General features: G+C 46.9%; 2 long non-coding RNA genes across 2 annotated transcripts; one reads left to right on the top strand and one right to left on the bottom strand.

Annotated features, from left to right (window-relative positions):
• The first annotated feature begins 2,059 nt into the window (after window positions 1-2,059).
• On the top strand, window positions 2,060-9,983 carry LOC144301041 (uncharacterized). The gene is made up of 5 exons (XR_013367770.1): window positions 2,060-2,255; window positions 6,156-6,287; window positions 7,146-7,354; window positions 8,190-8,269; window positions 9,774-9,983. It is a non-coding gene; the product is annotated as an uncharacterized LOC144301041 (long non-coding RNA).
• On the bottom strand, window positions 8,628-19,938 carry LOC144301042 (uncharacterized). Its single transcript, XR_013367771.1, has 3 exons — window positions 19,289-19,938; window positions 9,819-13,788; window positions 8,628-9,382 (listed from the first exon to the last, which is right to left on the bottom strand). It is a non-coding gene; the product is annotated as an uncharacterized LOC144301042 (long non-coding RNA).
• Between the last annotated feature and the right edge of the window lie 4,346 nt (window positions 19,939-24,284).

Below are 24,284 nucleotides of genomic sequence, written 5' to 3' on the forward strand. Positions count from 1 at the left end.
GTGATGGGGAGAGCCGCGCATCCAGATCTTTTCTCCCACATGGTCTCTCCGAATTAGGCAGAGTGTAACCTCAGAGCCTCCTTCCACCAACCCCTTTTCTCACCCACTCACATGGGAAGGGGAGAGAGACTGAGCCAGAAGGCGAGCCAGAGCCTCTGACTGTGGTAGGATGTGTTCGTGCCTGGGATATCCTGGAAGATGAAGACTGGGAGCCCTGGGCTCATTCACGAGTCCATCCTTGTAGAGTGGATTCACAATGCTCCCGGAGGAATTGTTTGATGCTGACTTGCTTCTTCTTCCAGACCAGAGAGGCTGTTCTGGAACAAGCAGTGGAATATAAAAGGGACTATTGAAAACGTCAATGACTGAGAAACAGCAACCAACACCCATGAGCAGATTTTGTGAGGCATAAAATCACATCACTGCTTCTGAATGCGGCCGGGGCCAAGGGATTCATTTGGCTTCCCTTGGAAAACGGTATAGAAAAATGCACCGAAGGAGGCAAGAGCATTGTATTAACCATAATGTCAGAGAATGCGTTGCCATTTGCCTTGACAACTTCAGTTTGTAAAAGACAAGTAATTACGAAGGAGTTGGTGAAAATAAAAAAAAAAGAAAAAAGGTGGGGGTATAGAATGTCTCAGTCTCATCCTTTAAAATGGCTATTATTTATTTTTTTTACTTTAATTCAAGGATATTTTTATACCTTAGTAATAAATTAACATTTCAAAAGTACTTTTACCTGCTGAGATGGTTCATTCCGCTAATGTGGGTAGCTCTGTGGACTCGAATAATTAGTGTAAATTGCCTTTGAATAACACAGAGCTGGGAACAACTCTAACTTGCTAGGGCTTAATGCCCCTTGCCTACAGGATGAAGAGTCCTTAATGGGGCCTGGAAAAACAACTAATACCTACAAATCAAAGGAGAAAAGCCGTTTTTGATGCATTTGTCTGAGAGTGTGAGTTTTAAACTAAATTGTTAACACTTCCTCCCTGCTGAGGGTCATGGATTAGCTAGGCTGGGAGATTCTTTGAGAATCTTTCACACTGACCAGGGGAGGTAGGGGGTTCCAAATACAAGTGTTTTCTTAACCCTAATCCCTACCTCCCTGACCAGGACAGCTCTGCATTTCCCTCTAATTAGGTGAAGAATTAGGAGGTGGATAAATGTGTTCAGGGATGAGGATAAAGTGATTAGTTCACTCCAGACCATGATCGCGATTTCTAGGCGCTACTTAGTTCCTTTCAAGATAATAACTTTTCTCTTTTTCACAAAAACGTATTCAAGCAAACCTCCAACATGTATTTATAAGCAATGATAATTACCTCTGGGCTAGCTTGGGGCAGCATATTGACAAACTATTTTTACTCTCTGCATTTGCTTAATTTTCATAACATTATTATCCTGTCGGGGACCGTCCAGAGCAGCTCCGAACCGGACCCAAGGAGTTTTATTATTTGTGCAGTCTGAACAAGATCTAATAACTTAACCCCTCCAAAATGTATTCACATTTAAATGATCCTTTCCGTGAAAGGGGGAAAGGGACACATTGCTTAGGAGCTGTCTTCAGTAAGACTATTTTGACACTTTTTCTGCATATGATTAGATACTACCCTGTATGCTGCTGCTTCTTCTTCTTCTTCTTCTTCTTCTTCGGAAGATCTTGCAGATATTCCTCACTGAAGTGTAATTTTAAACTTCAGACTGAATAAAGCACTTACTGCATAGCTCTGAACTTTGGTGGTATTAGCAAGCTTCATTGCTGACGAATATCCTAGGGCTACCTAGACCTCAAAATCAGTTAAAACAACACGGTAAAGCCAGATGGGGCCCCGCAAAGGAACGTGTCATCGTTTACACTCGGGCAATCGGTTCCAGAACTGTATACCCCACGTTGTCCTCTGCCTTTGCCAGGTGAGCTCACTTGGAGGCTGAACATCTTGCCCTCCGGTCTTACCCAGAAGGGGTCAGACCCACTGAGGATGGAACCTCAGGATAAAGAGAAGTGATGGCAACACCTAAGAAAATGTAATGTTCTTCTCCGTCCTTTCCAGGGGCGTTAGAGGGCCTGAGGCATTATTCCCCTGGGTCCTGTTGGAAGGGCTGGTGCCAGGCATCGATCCAATGGTGACCTTCCGAGACAACTTCTCCGTCTTTCATCCCTCTTGGACGTTCATCGCTGAGGACTACCAACGTACCAAGCAAACCAGAAGGGAAAGGTGCAAATGCAGATGCCGGCCTCCTGTCTCCAGGTTGGATTTCTGCGTGAGTCTCCGCTGGGCGGGAGTAGACACAGCCACGGCCTCTGGAAGGCCCATCGCATTATTATTATTTTAAGCCACTCTTCTTTGAAACTCCAGTAAGCTTTGCTTTCTCAGCCCTACAAATATCGTGGCCGGTTTAAGGTATGATGTCTGCATCATGCCCAATTACGCCATACAAGACAGATCACACTACATTAGCCAGGATTATGTTGCCTCTTGATCTTATCAGCTTTGTTTCCTAAACTACAAAAAGATCAGACACAGTGCTGGTTAGCAGTTTGGCTTAGACAATCTCCGCAGCCATCCATCACTGTCACTGGTTAGCAGGAGGCATTAGGCACAAAGCTCGGAGACAGGATGCAGCTGACGTGCTCTTCCCAAGCCAACTCTCTAATTTCACATTTAAACCAGCTCTTCGCACGCTTGCCCTTTCTTCCTACCGAAGCTTTCTTGTTCCTTCATAAGAGGAAATCTATACCCTTGGCCTTCCGAAATCTAATGCAGAACGTTGCGCAGCTCCATTGTGCGTTTGCTTGTTTTTAAATTCTTAACAACCGTAGACGAGACACAGAGCAAATGCATAAGGTTAAAATAGTCCTGAGCTAAAAAGAGGGTAGTAAGTCAGGAGCCTGAGAGAGAAGAGGCTAATTCATAGATTCAATCTGACCAACCCCATCTTCTGGATAAACCCTGGGCTCGCAATGAGAACTCTCTGCAGAAAGGATACAGCCAGGCTCCCAACTGGGGTTTAGCATCTTTTTTTTTTTTTCTTTAAAAAAAGCATCTTCTTTTTCTTCGAACTTGGGATTATTCCCAACTTGTCCCTTTCTGCTTTAAAGTCTGGCTCGCTTATTTATTTATTTATTTATTTATTTTATATTTATTTATTCATTCATTCATTCATTTATTTATATTTATTTATTTATTTTTAAAGTCTGACTCTCTTAAATACCCGCCCCCTCAAAGTTAGCTAGGACGTCTGGATTCGGATCCACTCTGAATCAGAGCAGAGAACTCCCATCCACTCCCCCCAGTTAAGCATGCATCATGGACAGCCTCATCCGGAGATATGAAACAGCATGAGATTTGAAAACAGAATCCATTACCCTATTCGCAGTCAAAACCTGATAGGATCAAGTACTCACAGGTCTCGCAGTAGAAATATCTACGTGTCAAGTAGTAAACTTGATAATAGTTAAGAAATACATTTAATGCAGCAGGAGAGAATGCCAAACCCGAAGATTAACATTTCTGTTCCATAATTACGGGTTCAAGGAGTTCAGCCTCTTATCACTTTAGAGGGAGTATAGAAAGTAGGAGTGATCCTCTTTAATTTGTAATTATTTAACTGAAATGTGAGGTCCGGCGGCCCTATTCTTACCCTTCTGGGCCGGCAGACATTGGTATGCAGAATCCATGCGAAAGGCACAGTACACTATCAGAGGGAGACATGTTTGATTATTCTTTAAAACCAACTAAGAGAAGTTAATCTCATTGAACTTCTTTTTATTCAACAAAAGAGTTGGATGTTTCCAAGTCTAATGTGACTATAATGTTCATTAAATGGACGTCTTTACACCTTTAAATGGATTAACGGTACATCTTCACAGTCTAATTATTATACATGTCATTCAAAAAAATCACAGATCTAATTCAGGAGATGATAAAGGCCTTTCTTTTACAACTATGGAAAAGACAGTGCAGTAAATGGATGTGATTTTTATCTGTGCCACTTTTTTTTTTTAAAGGGCACATGTTGCTCCTGGGAGGTGGGAGGGAAGCACGGCCCTGAATGTGCTGGTTTTTCTGCCCTGGTAATTTTCTTGTAGAGATTTAGGGGCTGCCCGGGCCGCCGCCTGCCCCTTCCGGACTTGCTGTGCCAGGTACCTTAGCGACTCCTCCCAGCCGGGCCTGCTCAGCTAATGACTTCCGTCTGTCCGAGACAGTTCTTACTCAGATAAGCCATGAATTATGGGCGGCCCCCTTTTAGTCTTAGGCCTTTGGGGCTTCTTGCAGCTCCTTTACCCAGACCTTTCTTGAAAGCAAGGGAAATGCTCTCACCATGCTCCTAGAAACAGCAGCCCAGTCAACAGGCACACTTTTGCTATTATATCTTTGGGCCTGTGCTTGTCTCCTTTTTTATGGGGGGTGGGAGTGGGGAAGACGTTAAACCTGCTGTACTCTGGCAGTTAGTTGGTGTCCTAAGGAGGTCACAGGCCTTGCTTGGCTCAGGTGAGTACAGAATGTTCCAGAAGTTATCAGAAATGGGCAAGGACTTTTCTTTCCTTGGGGGGCGGGGGGGGGGGGAATCTACCGGGGAGGGTCCTGGAAATCCACAGGCTTTTTTTGGCTTAAAGCTGAAGAATGACAGATTTGTCTTCCTTTACCCATTTCCTCAATATTTATTGGGAGATGATTATCCATCAGCCATGGAGCGTGGCGTCTCACATGCAACACAGACTTGAGCAGATCCAAGTCTTATTCTCAGGGTGCATTTAGCCTAAGAGACATTAACACATAATTTTATAAATCGAGGAAGTCTCCAAGTTTTCCATAAGAGAGGGTTTAGAGTTGGCAATGGGGCTAGAAGGTGATCCTGGAGCTCTTGCTTGGAGCTTCCGCTTGCTTGGCAAACCCTAGCACTATTTGTATTTACATTGTATCTAACATGGAGTTGTTTGGGAAAGGTGGGCAGAGCTGTGGGGGAAGAAATGAGGCACCTAGCTTTCCCCTGGGGTCAGCTTCCTTAGAGCCTGTCAACTACCTCCCTGCTCCCAGTCCTGGCTCCTTCAAGGTAGCCTGGGAGGGGGAAGGGGGCCCAGGTAGGATCACAGGTGGGAATGTGAAGTGTGTCTTGGGAGCATCCTCATGGCAGAGTGGAAGAAACTACACTGTGTCAGGTACTGTTGGGTGGGGAGGCCTGCGCTGCCACTTCCAGAGACAGGAATGACAGCAAGTTACCCTCTTGAAGCCTGGATTTCCTTATAAACTTATAAACAGGGATAACTGTATCCATCTTACAATGTTCTTGTGGGCAATTAGAACAATAAATGTATGAAGGGTCTAGTACAGTGCCTGGCACACAGTAGGTGTTCAGTAAACAGTGGTTCCCGTGTCCTTCCCTCTCAGCTGCCTTTGCATCCTCCTCCCCCTGCTCCCTTGCCCCATGCCCCATTATTAATCCTAATTAATCAATTAATCTTAGTTGGGTCTTACTTCCTAAACAAAGTGTAGCAGCTCAAAGCCTATCCATATATAGAGGTCTTTGCCTTTTGAAAAGAAAATTCTAGGGACGCCTGGGTGGCTCAGCAGTTGACCGTCTGCCTTCAGCTCAGGGTGTGATCCTGGGGTCTTGGGATTGAGTCCTACATCGGGTTCCCTGCATGGATCCTGCTTCTCCCTCTGCTTCTCTCTCGCTCTCTCTCTCTCTGTGTGTGTGTCTTGTGAATAAATAAATAAAATATTAAAAGAAAAAAAAGAAAATTCTAAAGCATTCAAAATCCCCAGGAGCAGTGGAGCAATATCCAATGGGGTTGGTGTCTGGGTACATGGACACTCTGTTGGCTTGGGTAGAACCACATGACCATAGATTCTCACCCCGAGAGGCCCCATTTCAGGCTCTGTGGTCTCATGGCCTGTACCTAAAAATTCCATCTTGGGGCTGTCCCCTGTGTGACTTGCTCTAGATTGTGAGTGAGGCTGGTGTGGCTCAGGCTTAGCATGTACTGTCCCCAGGCCTGAGCTCAGACATGGCACTCCCGCCCCCATCTCTGCTTGCCCTCTGTTCTCCTTTGTGTCTGGCATTCCATAGGATTTGACAGCAATGGGCGAGGATACTCTTAGAGATGCCTGTGCTGAGACAGAAAACTCTTTCACAAATCATTTCAGATCCATGCTGTACCAACATCAATTATTAGAATTAATTGCTCCCTAAAACATAAGAAATTGCACTGCGAAGAGCCAACAGCAGCGGGGAAACTGTGAGCCTCCTCTTCTCATCTTCTGAAGACGCACGAGCAGGTACCTTGACAGAACAAACATCAGCCCTTCGTTGTGTGTAGGTACCGTGTCCTTGTTTCCAGGCTAATAAATACTGAATGAGTAAATAATTTTGTTTTCTCTTTGTGTTATAAAGATTCAGTTGTATTTGGCCAAGTAACTTCAGGGAATATCATTAAATACTTTTCAAATACTGCTTTCTCTAAGACGTATTTTGTTCTTGGAAAATGTCTACATATCAATCTAGAATGCAGAGATGGAAGGAAGTGATGTGTGAACCCGACTCTCTGCAAGAGGCTCCACGAAACTGAGTCTGTCCACTCCCAGGAGAGTAATCAGCAGTGGGTGGCACCTAAGCACCCAAGCTCGCTCGTTCATTCACTCGCTCATTTGTCTTCCCATTAATTCCAAAGGGGCTGGGGATTCGATGGCATACAATGAAATATCAAATTACAAGAGTTAAAATCTTACCCAAACAAATACATTTTATAAATGATAAAAAGCCAGAAAATAATTTATTTATAAAAACCTGACTTCAGGATATTTAAAAATAGAATTCTAATATTTTATTGTATATGTATAGTGTATATATGAATATCATATTTATAGCCCAAATATGTAATTACATATATATAAATAATACACATATTATGTATGAGATGATAGTAACTCCAAAGGTCTATACTCATTAGCCAGCAAACATATATTATTACTTCAAGATTTTTCTCTACCAGACCATTTGGTGATGATTCTATTTTTGTTCTAGATTTATTCAATCTGTGAGATAAGAAAAGTTAAAAACCTCATCGTATTTTATGTTAATTTTGTCCTAGGCTTATCAGGTAATAGAAAACATGCTTTGATTTGTACTTTTTTCAGAGACCTGACACCAGCTTCAATGCTTGGGAGGGAAAGGATCTTTGTTCAGGAAGTTACTTACTGGACAATTAACATGTGGAAACTATACCAAACAGTATGTGAAAATGCTAAGTTCATGTTGAATTTCCAAAGGGTGGAGGCTCATTCTTACAAGACCGTGACAACTCTTGGTGATGGAATAAATGGGATCATTATATTTCAGTCTCCAGGTAATTATCAAAAATGAAGCTTGGTGAATTCTTTCCTAATGGGGCCACCTGTCACCCTTCAGTCTTTGTATATAATGGCATTTTGTTTCTGAAGACCTGGGCCCCAGTTTAGCTCTTCCAAATGTTAGGGACCATGTCCTGACTCTCCCCTTGTCTTACTATGATGAATAGATACATTTTCAGCTGGTTATCCACCCTCCACCCAACATGTGATTCCGAGTGTCCAGAGTGCTTATGGCAGGTATGTAAGGCTATAGCAAAGCCAGGTGTTCCACCATCATTGTTTGCTCATTGGCAGACTGATTGCTGAGACATCCGTGTGGGGGTAGGGGTGGGGGGGTATTGGATGGTGATTTACTCACCACAGCCACACACACACCCCTTCCCTAACCCCTCCCCGTCACCTGCTGCCAGCTGCTCTGGGCTTGTGGTGGCTGCAGCAGGCTGTTGCAGAAACTCAGGGCAGGTGGGAGGCTGTGGTCAGGGCACTGGGCCTTCTGGCGCCTTGCTTAGGGCCTCAGCCAGAATGCCCACTCCTCATCTTTTGTACTGACAGCCTGGCTACTTGTGCTCAAGGCTTTTCCTCTGAGGCTGGACAGAGAATGCAACTTGGCTTTGAGGTCACTTGCATGACCCATGGGCTCTTAGGCGTACAGCTGTCTGTGGATCTCTGGTCGACGATTCAAGACTTATCTCTACCAGGGCATTCTGTGACAGCCCTATTGTCACCATGGATCTGTTTGATCTGTCAGGAAGAGCTAAACCACCTCCTCATATGTTGTGTTAATCTTGTCTGAGGCTTATCAGGAAATCGAAAACATGCTTTGATTTGCAGTGATGCAGAGACCTTTGCATAGCACATTACCTCCTGGACAATTTCCATGTGGAAACTATACCAAACAGTATGTGAAAATGGTAAGTTCACATTGAATTTCCAAAGGGCAGAGGCTCACCCTTCTCTTTCTCACAGGAGCTGGCATTGTTTGTAACATCATAACAGCTTCAAATGGCCCATTCTTCTAGAACACGGTGGCCTCCATGTGGTGTGGCCCGTGCACTGTCATTCCTGGGGATCCCCCTTCCATAGGCAGAGGTGTGTGGGCAGAGGACCAGGCAGGTCCACGTATGTGTGGATTTGGCTTTTTTTGTATAAATACAGTATAGTCCTGTCCATGTATTTTCTGTTCCTTAGGACTTCATAATGTTTTCTTTCCCTTGGTTTACTTTATTGTAAGACTACAGTATAAAATACAGACACAAAATACATGTTACTATTTATGTTATTTGTAAAGCCTTCAGTCAACAGTTGGCCATGGTAGTTACGTCTTTGGGGAAGCTAAAGCTATATACGTGGATTTTCGACTGTGTGGATGGCAGGGTCAGTGCCCCCAAACACCACATTATCTAAGAGTCAACTGTACTTTCATTAGGTCACGCCTTGTGTTTAGTTGTCTCAAACAAGGGGAAATAACCTCGAGAGTCTTTTACATTGGAGAGATGATGCTTTCTCATTTGAATGAGAAGTACCTCTCTGAGCTTGGGAGTGAGGGTACAAAATACCATTCGAGTCCGGGGGTTGGCAATTGGAAGGCCTGGACCATCCAAACGCTTTCCTTACCTCGAGAATTACAGCCCTATAGGTCTGTATGGGTCAGGAACCGCAACACTATGGGGAAATATAATTTCACGCTAATTAGGATTTTTCACAACCCACTTCCTGATGCAAACTGTAATCAGTAATCCAAAGTGTTCACTCCTACCACAGGGAGATCGTCAGTACTTTCCTCTATCACCCAAAGACTTCCCTGCCGCAAGCTGAATGCAGAGCCAGTGAGCGCCAAATTGACATTTTCATCTAGTTAAGTCTCAAATTCTCTTGCAAGTGATGGTTCTTCAGAAACATCTTCAAGCTTCCCTTCCTCTCCCCCAGCTGGACGAGGCACAGCCACGCCAGCCCCCTTGTGGCGAAACTGCCACGTCCTCCTTCAGCAGGTGGTGTGACTTTGACCACAGCCCCCAAGTTGACACCTGTTGAAATAATATTGGAACCACATTTGTAACTAATCGCAACCAAGATGTCAACTCAATTAATCTGACAATAGGACAGCCCAGGAGACTCTGTTCAGGCCCAGGCTCATGCTTCCAGTCAAGTCCAGACTTGTTGTCTATTATCTAACAAGCCCAGGACAAAATTAACACTAAATACAAGGTAATTTAATTAACTCCTCCTATCCCAGCAGGCAGGTCCCAGCACCCCGGGTGCCCCAGGCTTTCCAGCAAGCAGAAGAGTGTTGTACCCCCAGCGAGTAAACACTTAGGTCGTGCTTTCATTATTTTAAGTGGGTGATTTGCAACTAAGGATCTCCCTGAAATTCCTTAGAGCACTAAAGCAAAAGCACCGTCTTTTCTCATCCTTCAGGACATGGCAATAAATTGTATGAAAATCATTCACAGGAAAACTTACCTTGTAAAAGTCAGGATTCTTCAAGGAATACGTGTGCTTCCTGGAGAGAGGAGACAAAGAGTCAGAGACAGAGCTGAAGATGCTGGTTTAAAAGGAACAACAAGAAGACAGTCTGAAAGGTTCCAAAAAAAAAAAAAAAATAAGGAAGCCATAATAAATATAAGAAAAAACACAGTTTGCAAAATTGTTTTATTATCGAGGTCTTCCTTAGGCAACACAAAGGCTTCTTTTAGTTCCTAATTTCAACAAAGCTGACCCTTGCCTTCCTCATCCCCAGTGAACTGCACAACCATCTGTTCAATCATTCTTCCCATTTTCCTGCTCTCCAGTATTAAGCCAACACAAAGGACGTGAAGCAACAGGTTATGAGCATTATGAACGCAAATGATGGCTCTTCAGTCTGTAAAGGTGAATGAGCCAAGTTGAAAAGGCTGATGGGAGCAATGAGGCATCTGATGGCTGTCAACGTTAGCAAGCTGAGCCCATGACTTGTAGGCAGATCGCCACTGGAGGTCGTCGGGGAGAACGTGGGCTTTTCACGGATGGCCGTGGAGTGGAGGACGGTTCGCTGGAAATCAGGCCTGAGTTCTCACCTGGGCCTCCTGGTGACTGGTGACAGCCCATGAGGAAGGCTGGCTGGGGCAGTGTTGTGTGGCTTTTCTCCACGTGAAGCCAATTAGATTAGGCACCAAAGCAATGAGGAGTTTGATGCGCATATTCAAATGTAGATGAGAAAAGGTATCTGGGTCAGGAATACCAGGTCAATAAAAGCCTGCAGATCTCATTAAAAGGTACATCAGCAGGAGGAACCGAAATCATTAAATATGTTAATTTGCAGCGAGGAAATGAAAACTTTGGGAGAAGCCAGTAGCTGACGGGAGCCCCAGCCACCCTGGGTTTTCATCATGGCTCCATGCGTCCGTCCTCTGCTTAGGCAACCGGGGGTCAGTTTCCTGGTCTCCTCTGTCAGGGAGTTGGAGGGCATGATCTAAATAAAGTTCACCTTGATGCCATTTACTTGGTAACTCAGGATCCTGGACACATTAAGCAGATGCTTCCCAGCCAGGGCTGCACATTAAAATTACCTAGGGACCTTTAAAATATCTCAATGCCCAGCCCTGTCCCAGACCAATTCAATCAACATCTCTGGGGTAATCCAGGAATCAGTATTTGTTAAAGATCTCCAGGGGATTCCACTGTGGGGTTAAGACCCAACCACCAAAATCACATTCCTTCTAATAAATAGGAACTAGAGACCCCTAAGCAACTCCCACCTCCCCAACTCCACCATCTTTGAGAAGGGATCAAACCAGTCCCTCAACTTCATGTCTCACTTTCCATTTCCTGGCAAATGGCTCAGGAAAAATTGGAATCTGGTGACAGATCATGGGTAGAGCTAACAATAAGTTCTAGGGTCCCTAAAGCTGCCCCTTGGCTTTCTGATGGACAGAGCTGGAGAAAGCAGCATGGGCCACCCCAGCAGGTGAATAAGGTGTGGGCTGACGGAACATATAGAGCTACCAGACTTTACTTCTCAGACTGGGGGGTCCCCAGCATGGGCTGTTCTTACTAGCCTCATGTCTTTTGCAAAACCACTCTCATGGTATGTACATTGCCCTTGACTTCTGTCCAGGAGGAAGAGAAGATGGTGGCCCATGAAAAAAACACTCGCTATGGAAAGTGGGTTAAAGTGAGCTACTCTTTTAGGCAAAGTGTACCATATTGAATAGTGTTCATATTCTTCCAGGAACCTAAGACTCTGACCTTATTTGGAAGTAGTGTTAATACAAAGGTCGTTAGTTAAGATGAGGTCATATAGGAGTAGGGTGGACCCAGTGTAACAAGTGTCCTTATAAGAAGGGGTGCTGAGAGACGCATGGGGATAAAGCACATGTATTAGCCCTCCAGGCCTGCCATAGCAAAATGTCGTGGCCTGCAGGCTGAAACAACAAAAATTTGTTTTCTCACATTTCTGGAAGCTGAAAGTTCAAGGTCAAGATGTTGGCAGATTTAGCTTCTTAGGCCTCTTGTCTTGGCTGCCTTCTTGCCATGCTCTCATATGGTTGTCTTTGCCTGGTGTCTTGGGGTCCTAATCTCCTTTCTCCAGGCATATTGGATCATGGCCCCATTTTTACCTGATTGCCTTTTGACAGGCTCCTATCTCCAAGTATAATCACATTTTGAGGTCCTAGGGGATAGGGCTTCAACATGTGAGTCTTGGTGGGGACATAACACAGCCCATAACTCCATGTGACAACAGAGGCAGAGATTAGAGTGATGTGTCTCGAAAGCAAGGAACTCTAAGGATTGCCACAAACCACCAGAAGCTGGGAATGGGCAAGGGAGGATCCTCACGTAGAGCATTCAAAGGGAGCAGGGACCTGCTGACATGTTGATTTTGGACTTTCAGTCTCTGGAACTGGGAGAGAATAAATTTCTGTTGTTTCAATACCCCCTGCCCCAGTTTGTGATGATTTGTTACAGCAGCCCCCCAAAACATAGACTGCTTGTCTTATGCTTTTTTCTCTGAGTTTCTGTAACATGATTTGAATGTCTAGACACAGTGACAAGTCGTGCCCTCTAGGTAAGCTTGTGCTATCACTGTAGGTCACAGCTCAGGGCACCAGGAGAGCCCTGGGGGTGGACTCCTCACCTGCTGCTGGGCCACTGTCACTGCCACACTCTCCACACTTCCCAGAGCGGAGCCTGGGGAAGGCTAGGCACAGGTGGGAGAGGTGCAGGGTGGACCTGGGGGAAGGGTGAGGAGCGATGCCTCTTATCAGTTCTCACTGTTTCCTGAGGGGTTGTCCCCTGAACACAGTCCTGGCTGCAAATCACCCAAGCTCTGCCTGGGATCCGCCTTCACCCTGGGCCTAGGGCCACTGTAATGAAGATCTGTTGCGTCTTTGTTGTCCTCCCAGCATCTAGCCCAACCCAAGCTCCTGTGTGAGAAGTGACCACTGTCCCCAAGGCCCTGTGTAGACAGAAAGCACTCAGGCCAGGCTGCAGCAGGACTGCAAAGTGACAGGTCAGCACGTGCACCCACATTATCCAGCAGGGTAGTTTACAGGAGATCGGTGTGCTTCCCCCACCCCTGCCCCAACCTCCTATAGCAGAATCCAACTGACCAGCTTCGGATGACATAGCCATGCGAGTCACTGAGGAGGGGACGTGGGCTCACAGAGACCACACAGGGAAAAGTGTCTTAAGAAGGAATTTGGGGGCAGCCCGTGTGGCTCAGCGGTTTAGCGCGGCCTTCTGCCCAGGGTGTGATCCTGGAGACCGGGGATCAAGTCCCACACTGGGCTCCCTGCATGGAGCCTGCTTCTCTCTCTACCTGTGTCTCTGCCTCTCTCTCTCTCTCTGTGTCTCTCATGAATAAATAAATAAAATCTTAAAAAAAAAAAGAAAGAAAGAACTTGAGCTGCTAACCACTGAGTGTGGTGACAATCCCCAGATGCTTCGGTCTCTCCAGTGGGTCTTTCAAAGAGCTGAAGGCTGTGCCCACGGGCCTCTGGTTTTCTAAAATACATCTGTAGCTCCAGGGCTGGTGTGCCGTGGACCAGCTGCCCATCATCTGCTGAATGAACAAGTGAATGAAGGTGCTTAGACGGGGAGCGAAGGTGCAGAAAGGCAGCTCTCGTGAGGCATTTTGCACAGAGGACGTCAGCAGCCCTGGACTCTGCTCCGGCTGCCTCCAGCCACTGTGGGGCTTTGGAGCTGTCGCCTCCCCTCTGAGTCTCATGAAAGGAGGGAATTAGGATGCAGGCCCTCCCCTAGTCTAGGGCTTGGTCACTTTTCTTTACCCAGTGAAGGTAGCAGGAGTATGCCTTTCTTCTCTTGCTTGCTGTAGGCTTCTGACCTTGCAGATGAGCCCACATGTGTACATTAGGCCCTTGAAGCCTCTTTGCAAGGAAGTGCAGCCCTGTGGGGGAGACCAGGCCATCCCAGCATTCACTCCTCCAGGTATCTGCGAATAAAGAGAAAATAGAAGGTTGTACAGAACCCAGGGCCTGGGGCCTGGGCTTAAGAATGATTTGTAGGGACGCCTGGGTGACTCAGTGGTTGAGCATCTGCCTTCATCTCAGGTCGTGATCCCAGGGTCCTGGGATGGAGCCCTGCATCAGGCTCCCCACAGGGAACCTGCTTCTCCCTCTGCCTGTGTCTCTGCCTCCCTCCCTGTGTCTCTCATGAATTAAAAAAAAAAAAAAAGAGAGAGAGAATGATTTGGAAACGTAGGAGGAAGGGAGAGAGGGCCCGGAGGAGCGGAGGGGCCCCAGAGTGGAGAGCTATCCCAATTAGATCCACCGCAGGCCGCCTTTATCCCTGGCAGGAAGCACCCCAGCAACGGATGAGTGACAAGAAGCCGCTGAGAGGTGCTCACTTTTTCAAAGGCAAAATGCAATTTGTAAACAATCAACATCTTAACAAGCTATAAACAAGCAGCCCCGACTTCCAGCAGATTGACTGATGCTTGAGGGACTAAAATTCGCAATGTTTTTCCAAACCAACTTCTTTCATTTGTGGCCTGGTATTCATTAGGACAACAGGTCCCCACGGGGACCACTTCCCCTCGACTTCTGACCTAATGATGTGGGGCTGGGGTCCAGGCATCTTGCCGACGTGGGTGTGGGCCCAGCGTCGTTCAATCTGGTCTCCTTCCCTTCCTCACCACGCCGGCCCTGAAACGCGTAGGATAGGAGATGTTTGTTTTGTTTTAAAATTCTAGTGTTTCAAAAATCACCCATCGTTTATCACTCATCTTAGATGAGCAATTGTAGGTCGATGCGGGCTGGATGCGTTCCTCCCACCCCCTCCCGCCCTCCCCTCGCCCGCCCTCCCCTCAGCTCCCCCCAACCCCCTCCGGGGAAATCAAGAAAAACAAGATCCTACTTGTCCAGGCCCTCCGAGACTCCTCAGAATTGCTGGAATCGTCACAATAAGTGGTAGTAATAGAACCATATACAGGACTGTAAATACAAACGGCTCGGTGGAGTGGCAAAAAATAATGAAGTAATTAGGTGAGCTATTATCAGCACCTGTGACTGATTGGTACACGCGCATTTCTGGCTTTATTATATTATTATTTGTCAGGGACAATAAGCAGATTTGGAGGTTGCGTCACTTCTGGCCCCGCACCCGGCTGGCCTCTCCCAAGGGCCCCCCGCCCACCGCTCACCCCAAGGTGCGAAGCCAGGGTTGGGGAGACGTGGGTGCAGCTCGTGCAAACCCACGGTGGGGAAACGAGAGTCCTGCTTCCCAGCCCATTAGGGGTAATGCCACCTTAATGAGCCATTGATGTGATGCCTACCAGGTGCTATTTAGCGCACCATTTCTGGGCTAAGCGTGGGTCCTGGGCAGACAGACAGACCCCAACCCGCTTGTGAGACAGCCGGGGGATGGAGACTTTCCAGACAGCTCGCTGCTGCCTCGAAATGGAAGTGGCCGTTCAAATGCTCCACCTGTCATCTTGGACCATCCTGGTTGGGACTTCTGCACAGAAGTGCCCACTTGCCAGTAATAATAATAATTCGGTGATGATAGAGTTGACACAGTCTTAATGCGCACCAGGCCCTTTCTAAGCATTGACCACATGTTCATTTACTTAGTCCCCATAGCAACCCAGAGAGATACTGTTATCTATCTCCCTTCTTTTACAGATGGGGAAACTGAGGCACAAGGACGTTGGAGAGACTCACCCAAGGTCACAGAACCAAGACTCCAAGCCGGGGAGTTTGGTGGCAAAGTACACACTCTGCCTTTTTTTTTTTTTTTTTTTTTAAAGATTTTATTTATTTATTTATTTGAGAGCGAGAACATGAGCAGGGGCAGAGGCAGAGGGAGAGGAGGAAGCAGGCTCCCCGCTGAGCAGGGAGCCGAACGTGGGGCTCGATCCCAGCACCCTGGGATCATGACCTGAGCTGAAGGCAGATGCTTAACTGACTGAGCCACCCAGGCGCCCCAAAGTACACACTCCCAATCCTCTGTCCACTGCTCTTGCTCAGAGGATCCCTTACAGGGCTATGGACCAAGGGATGCCCACCAGCATGTCTGGCGGAGAGAGGGGAAAAAGTGGGAGAAGGGTCCTGCCAAATGCCAAGGCAAGAAAGCAGCTTCTCACAGACTTGCCAACAGACTTGGGTCACCGGCTTCCGTTAGCAGGGGACGGTAGACTTCCAGGTACAACGGTCGTGTGCGGCAAGGCACGGAGCACACTTCCCATCATGAGCTAGAGAAACGTGTGACGGTTGCAGGATACAGCCCTTCTCTGGGAGCCACAGATGCACTCAGGCTTCTCCCGGGCTTCCTGCCACCCAGAACCTCTTGGAGTCCACAAATTTGACTAGCTTGTTATCTTAAGGATTTAGTTTTTAAGTCAGTTGAGTTTGTTGGATTAAGCCAGGTGATTCTGTTTGGCAAGTTTTGCTCCAGTGGGGGGTGGAGTCGTTTGCCCCCACCCGGTGCCACCCAACTGCCATTCAGAAGGAAGTTGAGCGGAGGATCTTGCTGGGTGACCTCAGGCGGGTTACCCAACCTCCTTGGACCTCAGTTTTCTGATCTGTAAAATGAGAATAATGATCCCACCTTCCCCATAGTCTGACTGTGGGGATTAAATGAGTTGACAGATGTTAATCACTGATGACTATTATCCCATGAAAAGGCAGACTGACCGTGGAGCTAAGGAATCTGAAGCTTTGGCCTCCTTGTCTTGCACGTTTTCTCCCACACGGCACTATATTTTGTATTCATCATTATGTCTATTTTTCTTAAAGAGGGTCCCAGACTAGATCCACTCTGTGGTTATCTAAGAAAGGAAGCGTTTGGTTTGGAAAGCAGCTACAGTCCTGCCTAGCCCCAAAATGTGAAGCGTCTAGGTCTTGCCCATGAAAATATGCGTGGAGGACCCTCCTTTGTGGACAGGGACATAAATTTCTTTCTACGAAGACAGGAGGCTGTAGAGGATGGTAGATGCTAGGCTCGTTATAAAGGGACCAACTCGACTCCCTTTGCCATGGACTGTACCAGTTTTCATGCCTAAATTTAGCACCAAGTCCCAGAAGCCCCCTTGGGGCTGGGCACATCGGGACGGTTGGTCAGGTTGCTTGTTGAGCACAGAAGCATATCGCTGACATTCGCCACAGAGCTTCCGGGCAGCTGCATGTCTGGCGCCAGGCAGGTTCCCGGTAATTATTTGCTGAGGACAAGGTGTGGCAACCACCCATCGGGCCCGACAGGCTGGAGGAGGAAGAGCGCGTGGTGACCTAGGATGGGCAGGTGGATTTCATGGAAATACAGCGTGAAAACCAAGCCTGTGGTGGTGAAGTTGGGTCAGGAAAGTACCACTCTCGGGGGAGAGGCTTCTGGAATGTGGCATGTGCCCAGACCTCGATGGTTTCTGTTTACTTCTGTGTACCTGCTGACAAACAGCAGTTCTCCTGTTTAAAATCTCCACCTTGTTGGTGTTCTGGGCTCTGAATCAATGCCCGCGTCCAGGCCGAACCCTGACTACGAGCTGCATGTGGCCGGGGGTAAACGGTGCCCCTGGCTTTGGGCACACGGGCTGCTCAGGCCCCGGTTGCACACGCTGTGCAGAGTCTTCCAATTACCCGAGGACTTCGAGATCAAAGAGCCTAACTGCGCTTCACAATGGAAGAGGAGGTCTTAATTTTACTTTGTGCTACACCCTCCAGCCAGACCGTGCAAAATGATGCATCGCACTGAGCCCTGCACCTTCCTGAAATCGTCTCCGTCTATCCCAGCAACAGCTCCATAAAGTGGATGGGAGAGTTTTTTGTTTGTTTGTTTGTTTGTTTGTTTTGAGAGTCAGGTATTTTAAAGAACAGTATGATTCTCACTGGACTGCTCAGGACATCATGGCAATGCCAGATGCTTTACCCGCCGGCTCCTACCTCGCCACGGGTAGAGAATTTTCAAATTCTTATTTATTTTTATTCTCAGGTATACTTAGAGGTGTACTGTTGGCGGGTGAGGAAAATTGTGTGCATCAGCCCTTGGCTGAGCTGTGGCACAAACACAGGAGACTCGATGGAAAACAGGGAAGCCGGCAACACACCAAAGGCTGGAATTTTGCAAATTTTATTTTTCTGCTCCCTCGTGATACAGTTAGGATTTATAGGGAGGCACAGCACAGCCAAAAATCCGTCTGATTTGCTTTTAAGTGATAATGTTGGTTAATGGGTAGATATTCCAGAAAATGCAATGACTTTGAACATTTAAGATTAAGGAAAACAGGTTTCGGGGGGAAAATTCTTTGTAGATATCTAAATATGTAGGCAACGAGAGAGACCTAAGCCCAAAGATATGATTTGTGTTTACATATCAGTATTTTTTCTAGTACATCTAGCTTCCAGACAATGGATTTTTTTTTTAAATTAAGGATAGTGCACTGAATTGATGAAAAATTGCAGAATTTTTTGATTGGTGACTTCATCTGTATAATAATCAGGTCCTTCATGTTGCTACTTGTTCACAGCCTTTTCTAAAAATAGATGATAGATACCTTAAATTGATCACTGTTTCCCTTAGAATAAATAGCCCTTTAACAAAGAAGGGGAAAAATAAACGTTTGAGATGTAGCTTAAGCTTTATCACAATGTAGGGATCAGGATGATGGTTCAAAAGGCAAATGCAAAAATACCTTCTAGGCTGAGCACCGTATTCCAAAAGCATGTATTTATAATGGAAATGGATTTTAACGCGAAGGGGAAATGAGCTTGTAGGATTTTCAATTTTGGAACTAATATGCTAAAATCATTTCTTATTTGATGGTCTTAAAAAGCAGTTCACATTACTTTGAAAGCCGCATTTTCCAAGCAGTGTAAACGCACTACTGTAGAAAACTAGAACGAAGCAAAATTCCTTGGTCTGGGAGATTCCTAAACAATCCATCTTAATTTGAGTTGTTTACTCTCAAATAGCAAATGTTCTTCCAGACATTCCATTGTATCTATACACTGCTTATTTAATGATTTTTTTTTGGGGGGGGGTGGAATTTACACCTCAATGACTTACTGCCTCATTCTGACTTGTCTCGGGGACCTTTAAAGTGGATACCCTGGAAGAAGGACTCAAAGTGTTCACTCAGTTTTGGACTGCTTGACGCTGCAAACCTGGAGACACTTCCTTTCCATCACTAATTTTGGATTTCTTGATTCTTTCACTACAGTAGCCCTAAATTAGAAAGTTGACTATCAGATTGTTGGTAATTGTGAAATGCGACATTGCAACCTGGGGCAAAGCCTCACCATTATGCACACGTGTAAGAATTAGGCTGTCTTATGAATGAGCACCAAAGGCTGGATGCCGTCAGACACCTGCCACAGAATCTCCCCCCTGTGCAAATCCGACAGCGCTAAGCAAGTCGTGGAGGTCACGGTCGGATCCTGGATCTCTGTACACAGGGAAAGTTCCTGTGGGGAAAATGTAGCCGGGAATCTCCTGCTCCTTACCTTGCTTTAGAAACCACATGTGTCGCAGGCAAAGTTTTCTCCAGTTGCTTTCCAGTTTGGCTTATCAGGATCCAGAAAGAAGCAGTTTCCCCGACCAGGTACTTCTTAGCTGTTCCTCAGGACACAGAGGTTTGGGGACATAATGTGGCATGCCCTCTTCGGTGTTCCCTCTCAGTTGAAAGCCTTGAGGATGGACAGATGTACACTGGCGGCGCGACAGGCGGTGCAATTTAGAGCCGACAGGCTTGCTCCCAAGTCCTGTGCCAATGGAACGAGCACAGTTTCATGTGTCGCCACTAGATGGCGGATGACACCCGTTTGTATCAGCCACACTCGGGCTGCCCATCTGTCAATAACTTAGCAAACCTGTCCGAAAACCATTCCTCCAAGACAACTTCACTAGGAGATTATTACGACCACTTCGCCCTTTACAGAGAAATTTAAATGGTTCTGATTTATGCTTTGCAAGTAGAAGAAATCCTCACTGGAAGAGAACATACTGGGAAGTGTTCTGTTGCATTTGCTATGCATCAACCTTAATAAAGGCTGGCACTTCCCGCTGAATTAAGACACAAATGTGAAATGTCAGCGTGTAGCCTACCTGTTTATCTACCAATGCTTCCACGTGCATTTATTAAATGTCTGTTGTATGCAAGATGTTACTTGTGCTTCTAAAAAAAAAAAATACCGAGAGAACGTTTTATTACCAGAAATCGATTATAAGTATCAGGAAACCATCCGAGGCACTTTGTAAATTCTCTTTCCCCTTACAGCAAAAACACAATCCCCCTTGCCCTAATAAGCCGTAAACTCCTGTAAAGAAAATAAAGTAATAAAATAGACAAGCTGTGCAGCGGGGTCCGTTTTCTCTTTTGCTTCCGTAGTCACCAAGTATAGGAACAAGATACTTCACGGCAGTTTTTTTTTTCCTTTCTTTTTTTTTAGTCTGTTTGCTGATGGGCTTTAATAATAACACTGGCTTTATCGCAAAGTGTTTGGGAGGACGTGAGAAGACCCCTTTAAAAGTTAGCTCCACACCTGCGGAGGTAATCCAGGAATCTCTAAGATCCCTTCCACTTTTAAGAAGCAATGATTTAAAAAAAAAAATGAGCATCTGAATTCTTTCAAACCCCCTCAAACTAGGTGTGATATTGCTTCTTAGCCAGCCTGTAACCAAAAGAAAAGAACGGTCTCATTTTAGAGTTACAGGCTGTTTGTTTGAACTGAAGAATTAGTTGCATTTCAAAATAAAGACATGCCTAATGAAATGATTAAAACATACAGAGCATTAAATTATAAGCAGATGGGAGTAGGGCGGGGGGAGGTGAGTTTACTAGAGAGCTGAGACCAGTAAAGCTGACAGCTTTGGGTTTTTTTCCACAATACAGAAGAGGATTGTTTAAGCAACAGAAGATAAGAACACAACGCCTGAAAGACAAATCTCTCTCTCTCTCTCTTTTTTTTTTTTTTTTTGTGATAGACAACAACACACAAGAAGAGCCAGAAAGTAAAGTGCATGTGTGTTATAAGTGTTCAAAGAGATGGCCACTGTTGGAGGAAGGTGGGTATTCACAGTGAGGCCTGGAAGAGAAACTGGGAAATCCTCAAGTGTATCAAAGTAGCGAGAGGTCCTAGGAAAACGCAGAGGATCAGACAGGCCCAGAATAAGTCACGGCTCAGGGTTTGGATTCTTCACGAGAGAGTCAGACATCAGCCCGGCTGTGGTCTGGTCCCAGTTATTCCTGAAACGCCTTCTCTCTTCCCTCCTCCCTGAAATTTATCATTTTAAATGCTGCTCTGTGTAGTTAAAAGATACTGGTTTGATGAGATGGAGTTTAGAACAGCTAAAAAAAGAAGTTCAGCGAATCGGAGCTGTTCATAGACTGTGCAAATTGTGTCTGTTAAGTGGCACTTTATGGTTCAGCCGAATCCATGAGAGTTTTATCTTGAATTTCTATCAGGCTGCATTCAGCAGGAACTGGTTCCCTGGAAACGGGCATTTAAAAAAAAAAAAAAAAAAAAAGGAAAATCTGTGTTGTGTCTCTATCTTTCCTGGCTATACAATGGCAGTTTCGACCCATTTGAGCTGCCTTCCCAAACAGTGGCACTGATTGTCTTCGACTGTGGGTTAATGGATGTAGGTCTAGAGATAAAGGAAATAAACCCTCTAAGATTTTGTCGAATTTTTAAAAGGCATCTCACCTTCCTAAGTTGTGTCTCTTCTTTGTCCTGGATGTCTGCGGGGGAGAGGACAGCACTGCTGTGGCCACCGTGGCTTGCACCCGGGGCCGCGGCCCAGCTCAGAGTGAGGGCACAGGGCACTTTCAGAACTGAAATCCGTTCTTGCTTGAATCGCAGAAAGAACACCCTTGAAGAGGAGTGTGGGGCACGCGCACACACACACACACTCTCTCTCTCTCTCTCTCTCTCTCTCTCTCTCCAGGGAGGAATTTGCTGTGCTCACTCTGCTCCAGGTAGGACCCCGGGCCTCCCATCGACACCAGCTGCCCGTGTGGGTCCACCGCCCTTGTGTGCTCAGCAAACCGACCGATTATAGGGGAATCTTGTTTCTCCAGCACCATCTGCTGACACTGAGCACTGCTAGAGCCTAAAGTTGGAGGTGCAAGCTATCGATTTCACTCTGCCTCATGCCTTATTAAAACTCTCTGCGCCACCTCTGCCGGGAGACAATGGCTATGTGTTCAGGAATTGAGGGAGTAGGTCTGCTCCCCAAAGAGTTTGTCCCATTTACTGGGAAGGTTGGGGTTCAGTGGGGTGCCTAGCCCCACCAACCCCGTTGACCTGGTTAGGGAGAAGCGACGCCCTTCCCCCTACCCCCTGCCACCACCCCCAGCCACAGTAAGTTCTTACCCTTTTCTCTGGGGATGGCGCTAGAGAAAAGTTTTAAAAGTTCTGTTGAATGTGTCCTATAGTAAGCCTCATCCAGTCCTTGGCAAGGAATGGACCGTAAATGTAGAAAGTTAAAATTTCTCTATAAAAATAGTTAAGAAGTATCTACTGAAATTCTACCTATAGAGATGCACTCTGTGGAACTTGGACATTGTTCCCATTCCTCTATGAGAAAATAACATTCTTGAGGAGATTAACACCTTTTACCTTTATTAGCTCCTGGTCAGTGGAGGGTTAGGCCCCCCACCCCAAAGCTGGGACGGGGGGCGGGGGGCGGGCGGTGAGGATCTGGTCGCCAGCTTAAGTGAGGAAATGAGATGGAACCGACCAATGTGGGGACAAGTATGGGGAGAGCTGTACTCCTGGTGGGGACAGATGCGACATGAGCTGCTTCGTCCCTCTGTGTGCACGGGGCTCTCCAAGGTCCTCCAGGAGCAAAGGATGACAGCACCTCTGCAGCCGGATTGGGAGGACCCCAAGCCCTGATCCGAGGCTCTGGCTCCGTCCATGTGAGCACTTCGGGTTTTGCCCTCGAACAACTCAGTTGAGCGGTCGTCCTCATCCTTGTCCTCCTCCCCCCATCACCATCTTCACCATCACAGCAGTAGTGGAGGCTAACATCTGGAGGCTTACCACAATCGAGGTGCCGTTCCAAGCCCTTGGTGAGCATCATGCCATTTCGGGCTCCCCATCTCCTGGGAAGTAAGAGCCGTGTTCACCCCAAGTCCGGGGAAGAATAGAGCTGGCCCACAATACGACCCGGGGAAGGGCAGTCATAGCCGGCAAATCCGTATGAAGCACTTGCTTGGGAGCCACCCTTCGGAAGAGGGCGGAGGTCCTGAAGGCTGACTCATCACTCATTCACCTTGCACCTGTGCAACGTCCTTGCGGCAAGGTCGGCGGCTGCTCTGCAGGGCTCGTGCACCTGCGTGGCACATTGGGCACAGAAAGGCCGGCTGAGGGGCTCCTGGGTGGCTCAGGTGTTAAGCATCTGCCTTAGCTCAGGTCATGATCCCAGGGTCCTGAGACTGAGCCCCATGTCAGTCTCCCTGCTCAGTGGGGAGGGAGCCTGGTTCTTCCTCTCCCGCTCCCCTTGCTTGTGCTCTCTCTCCTCTCTCTCTGTTGAATGAATAAATAAAATTTCTTTAAAAAAAAAAAAAAAGAAAGGCCGGCTGACTCAATTTGCAGGGAATTTGGAGACCTGGGTTGGCCACTCCTTGCCCTGGAGACCTTGCCTTACGACAAGGGGAGGAGTCACAAAGTGATGGACAAGAAGGGAGAGGAGCACAAAATAGGAGCCACAGACATATACCTCCCAGCTTCCAGCAGTGGTTCTGGGCCCTGGGGCACCTGAGGAGGTGGTTAAAGATGCAGATACTTGGGCCCCATCCCCAGAGATGCTGATGTGCTGCGTCTGGAGTGGGCCAGAGAATTTGCATTCTTACTGAATTTGCATTTTTACTGAGTTTCCTGGTGCCTCTGATGCTGAGGCCCACGGACCTCACTGAGAAACAGAGACCTAGAAGAGACAGGTCAGGTCAGAGTGGACTAGGGTTGTGTTGGGAGGGGGAGGGGGTCCTCCCAAAGGAAGGGGAGGCTTTGAGTGGGCCCTGATCTTTATTGCCACTAAGATCATCTATCTCAACTCTTCACCTGATTAAAAACGGGATTGCAACCAATTGAAATGAAGGCCCCATGTTTTCCAAACACATAAAACACAATTCTTTAGGACTGGGTGCCTGGCAAGGGGCAGCAGAGACAAGATGAAGTCACGCCTCCTGCCCTGGGAGCTGATGGTGGGAGAGATGAAACAGGGCTCGGATTAGTTCTGGGGTCCCTGGGGTGCTGTGCAGGGCTCTGACCAGCCTGGAGGAGGCTGGGGGGCCCCTCACTCAGCCTGTCCTCCAGCTGCCTGGTTGGAAACAGCTGAACTTCAAAAGAAGCATGGGGTTTACCCAAGGGCAGCTGTGGATGTGTGGGTGGGTGGGGCACCCAGGGTTGCTGAGCAGAGGGCTGGAGAACAGGAAGGGAGAGAGGGAGAAAGGAGAGAGAGCCGGGCGGAAACGAGCAGCCTCGGGTTTGGGCC

Source organism: Canis aureus, chromosome 29, assembly GCF_053574225.1.
Source record: "Canis aureus isolate CA01 chromosome 29, VMU_Caureus_v.1.0, whole genome shotgun sequence".
Classification (NCBI taxonomy): Eukaryota; Metazoa; Chordata; class Mammalia; order Carnivora; family Canidae; genus Canis; species Canis aureus.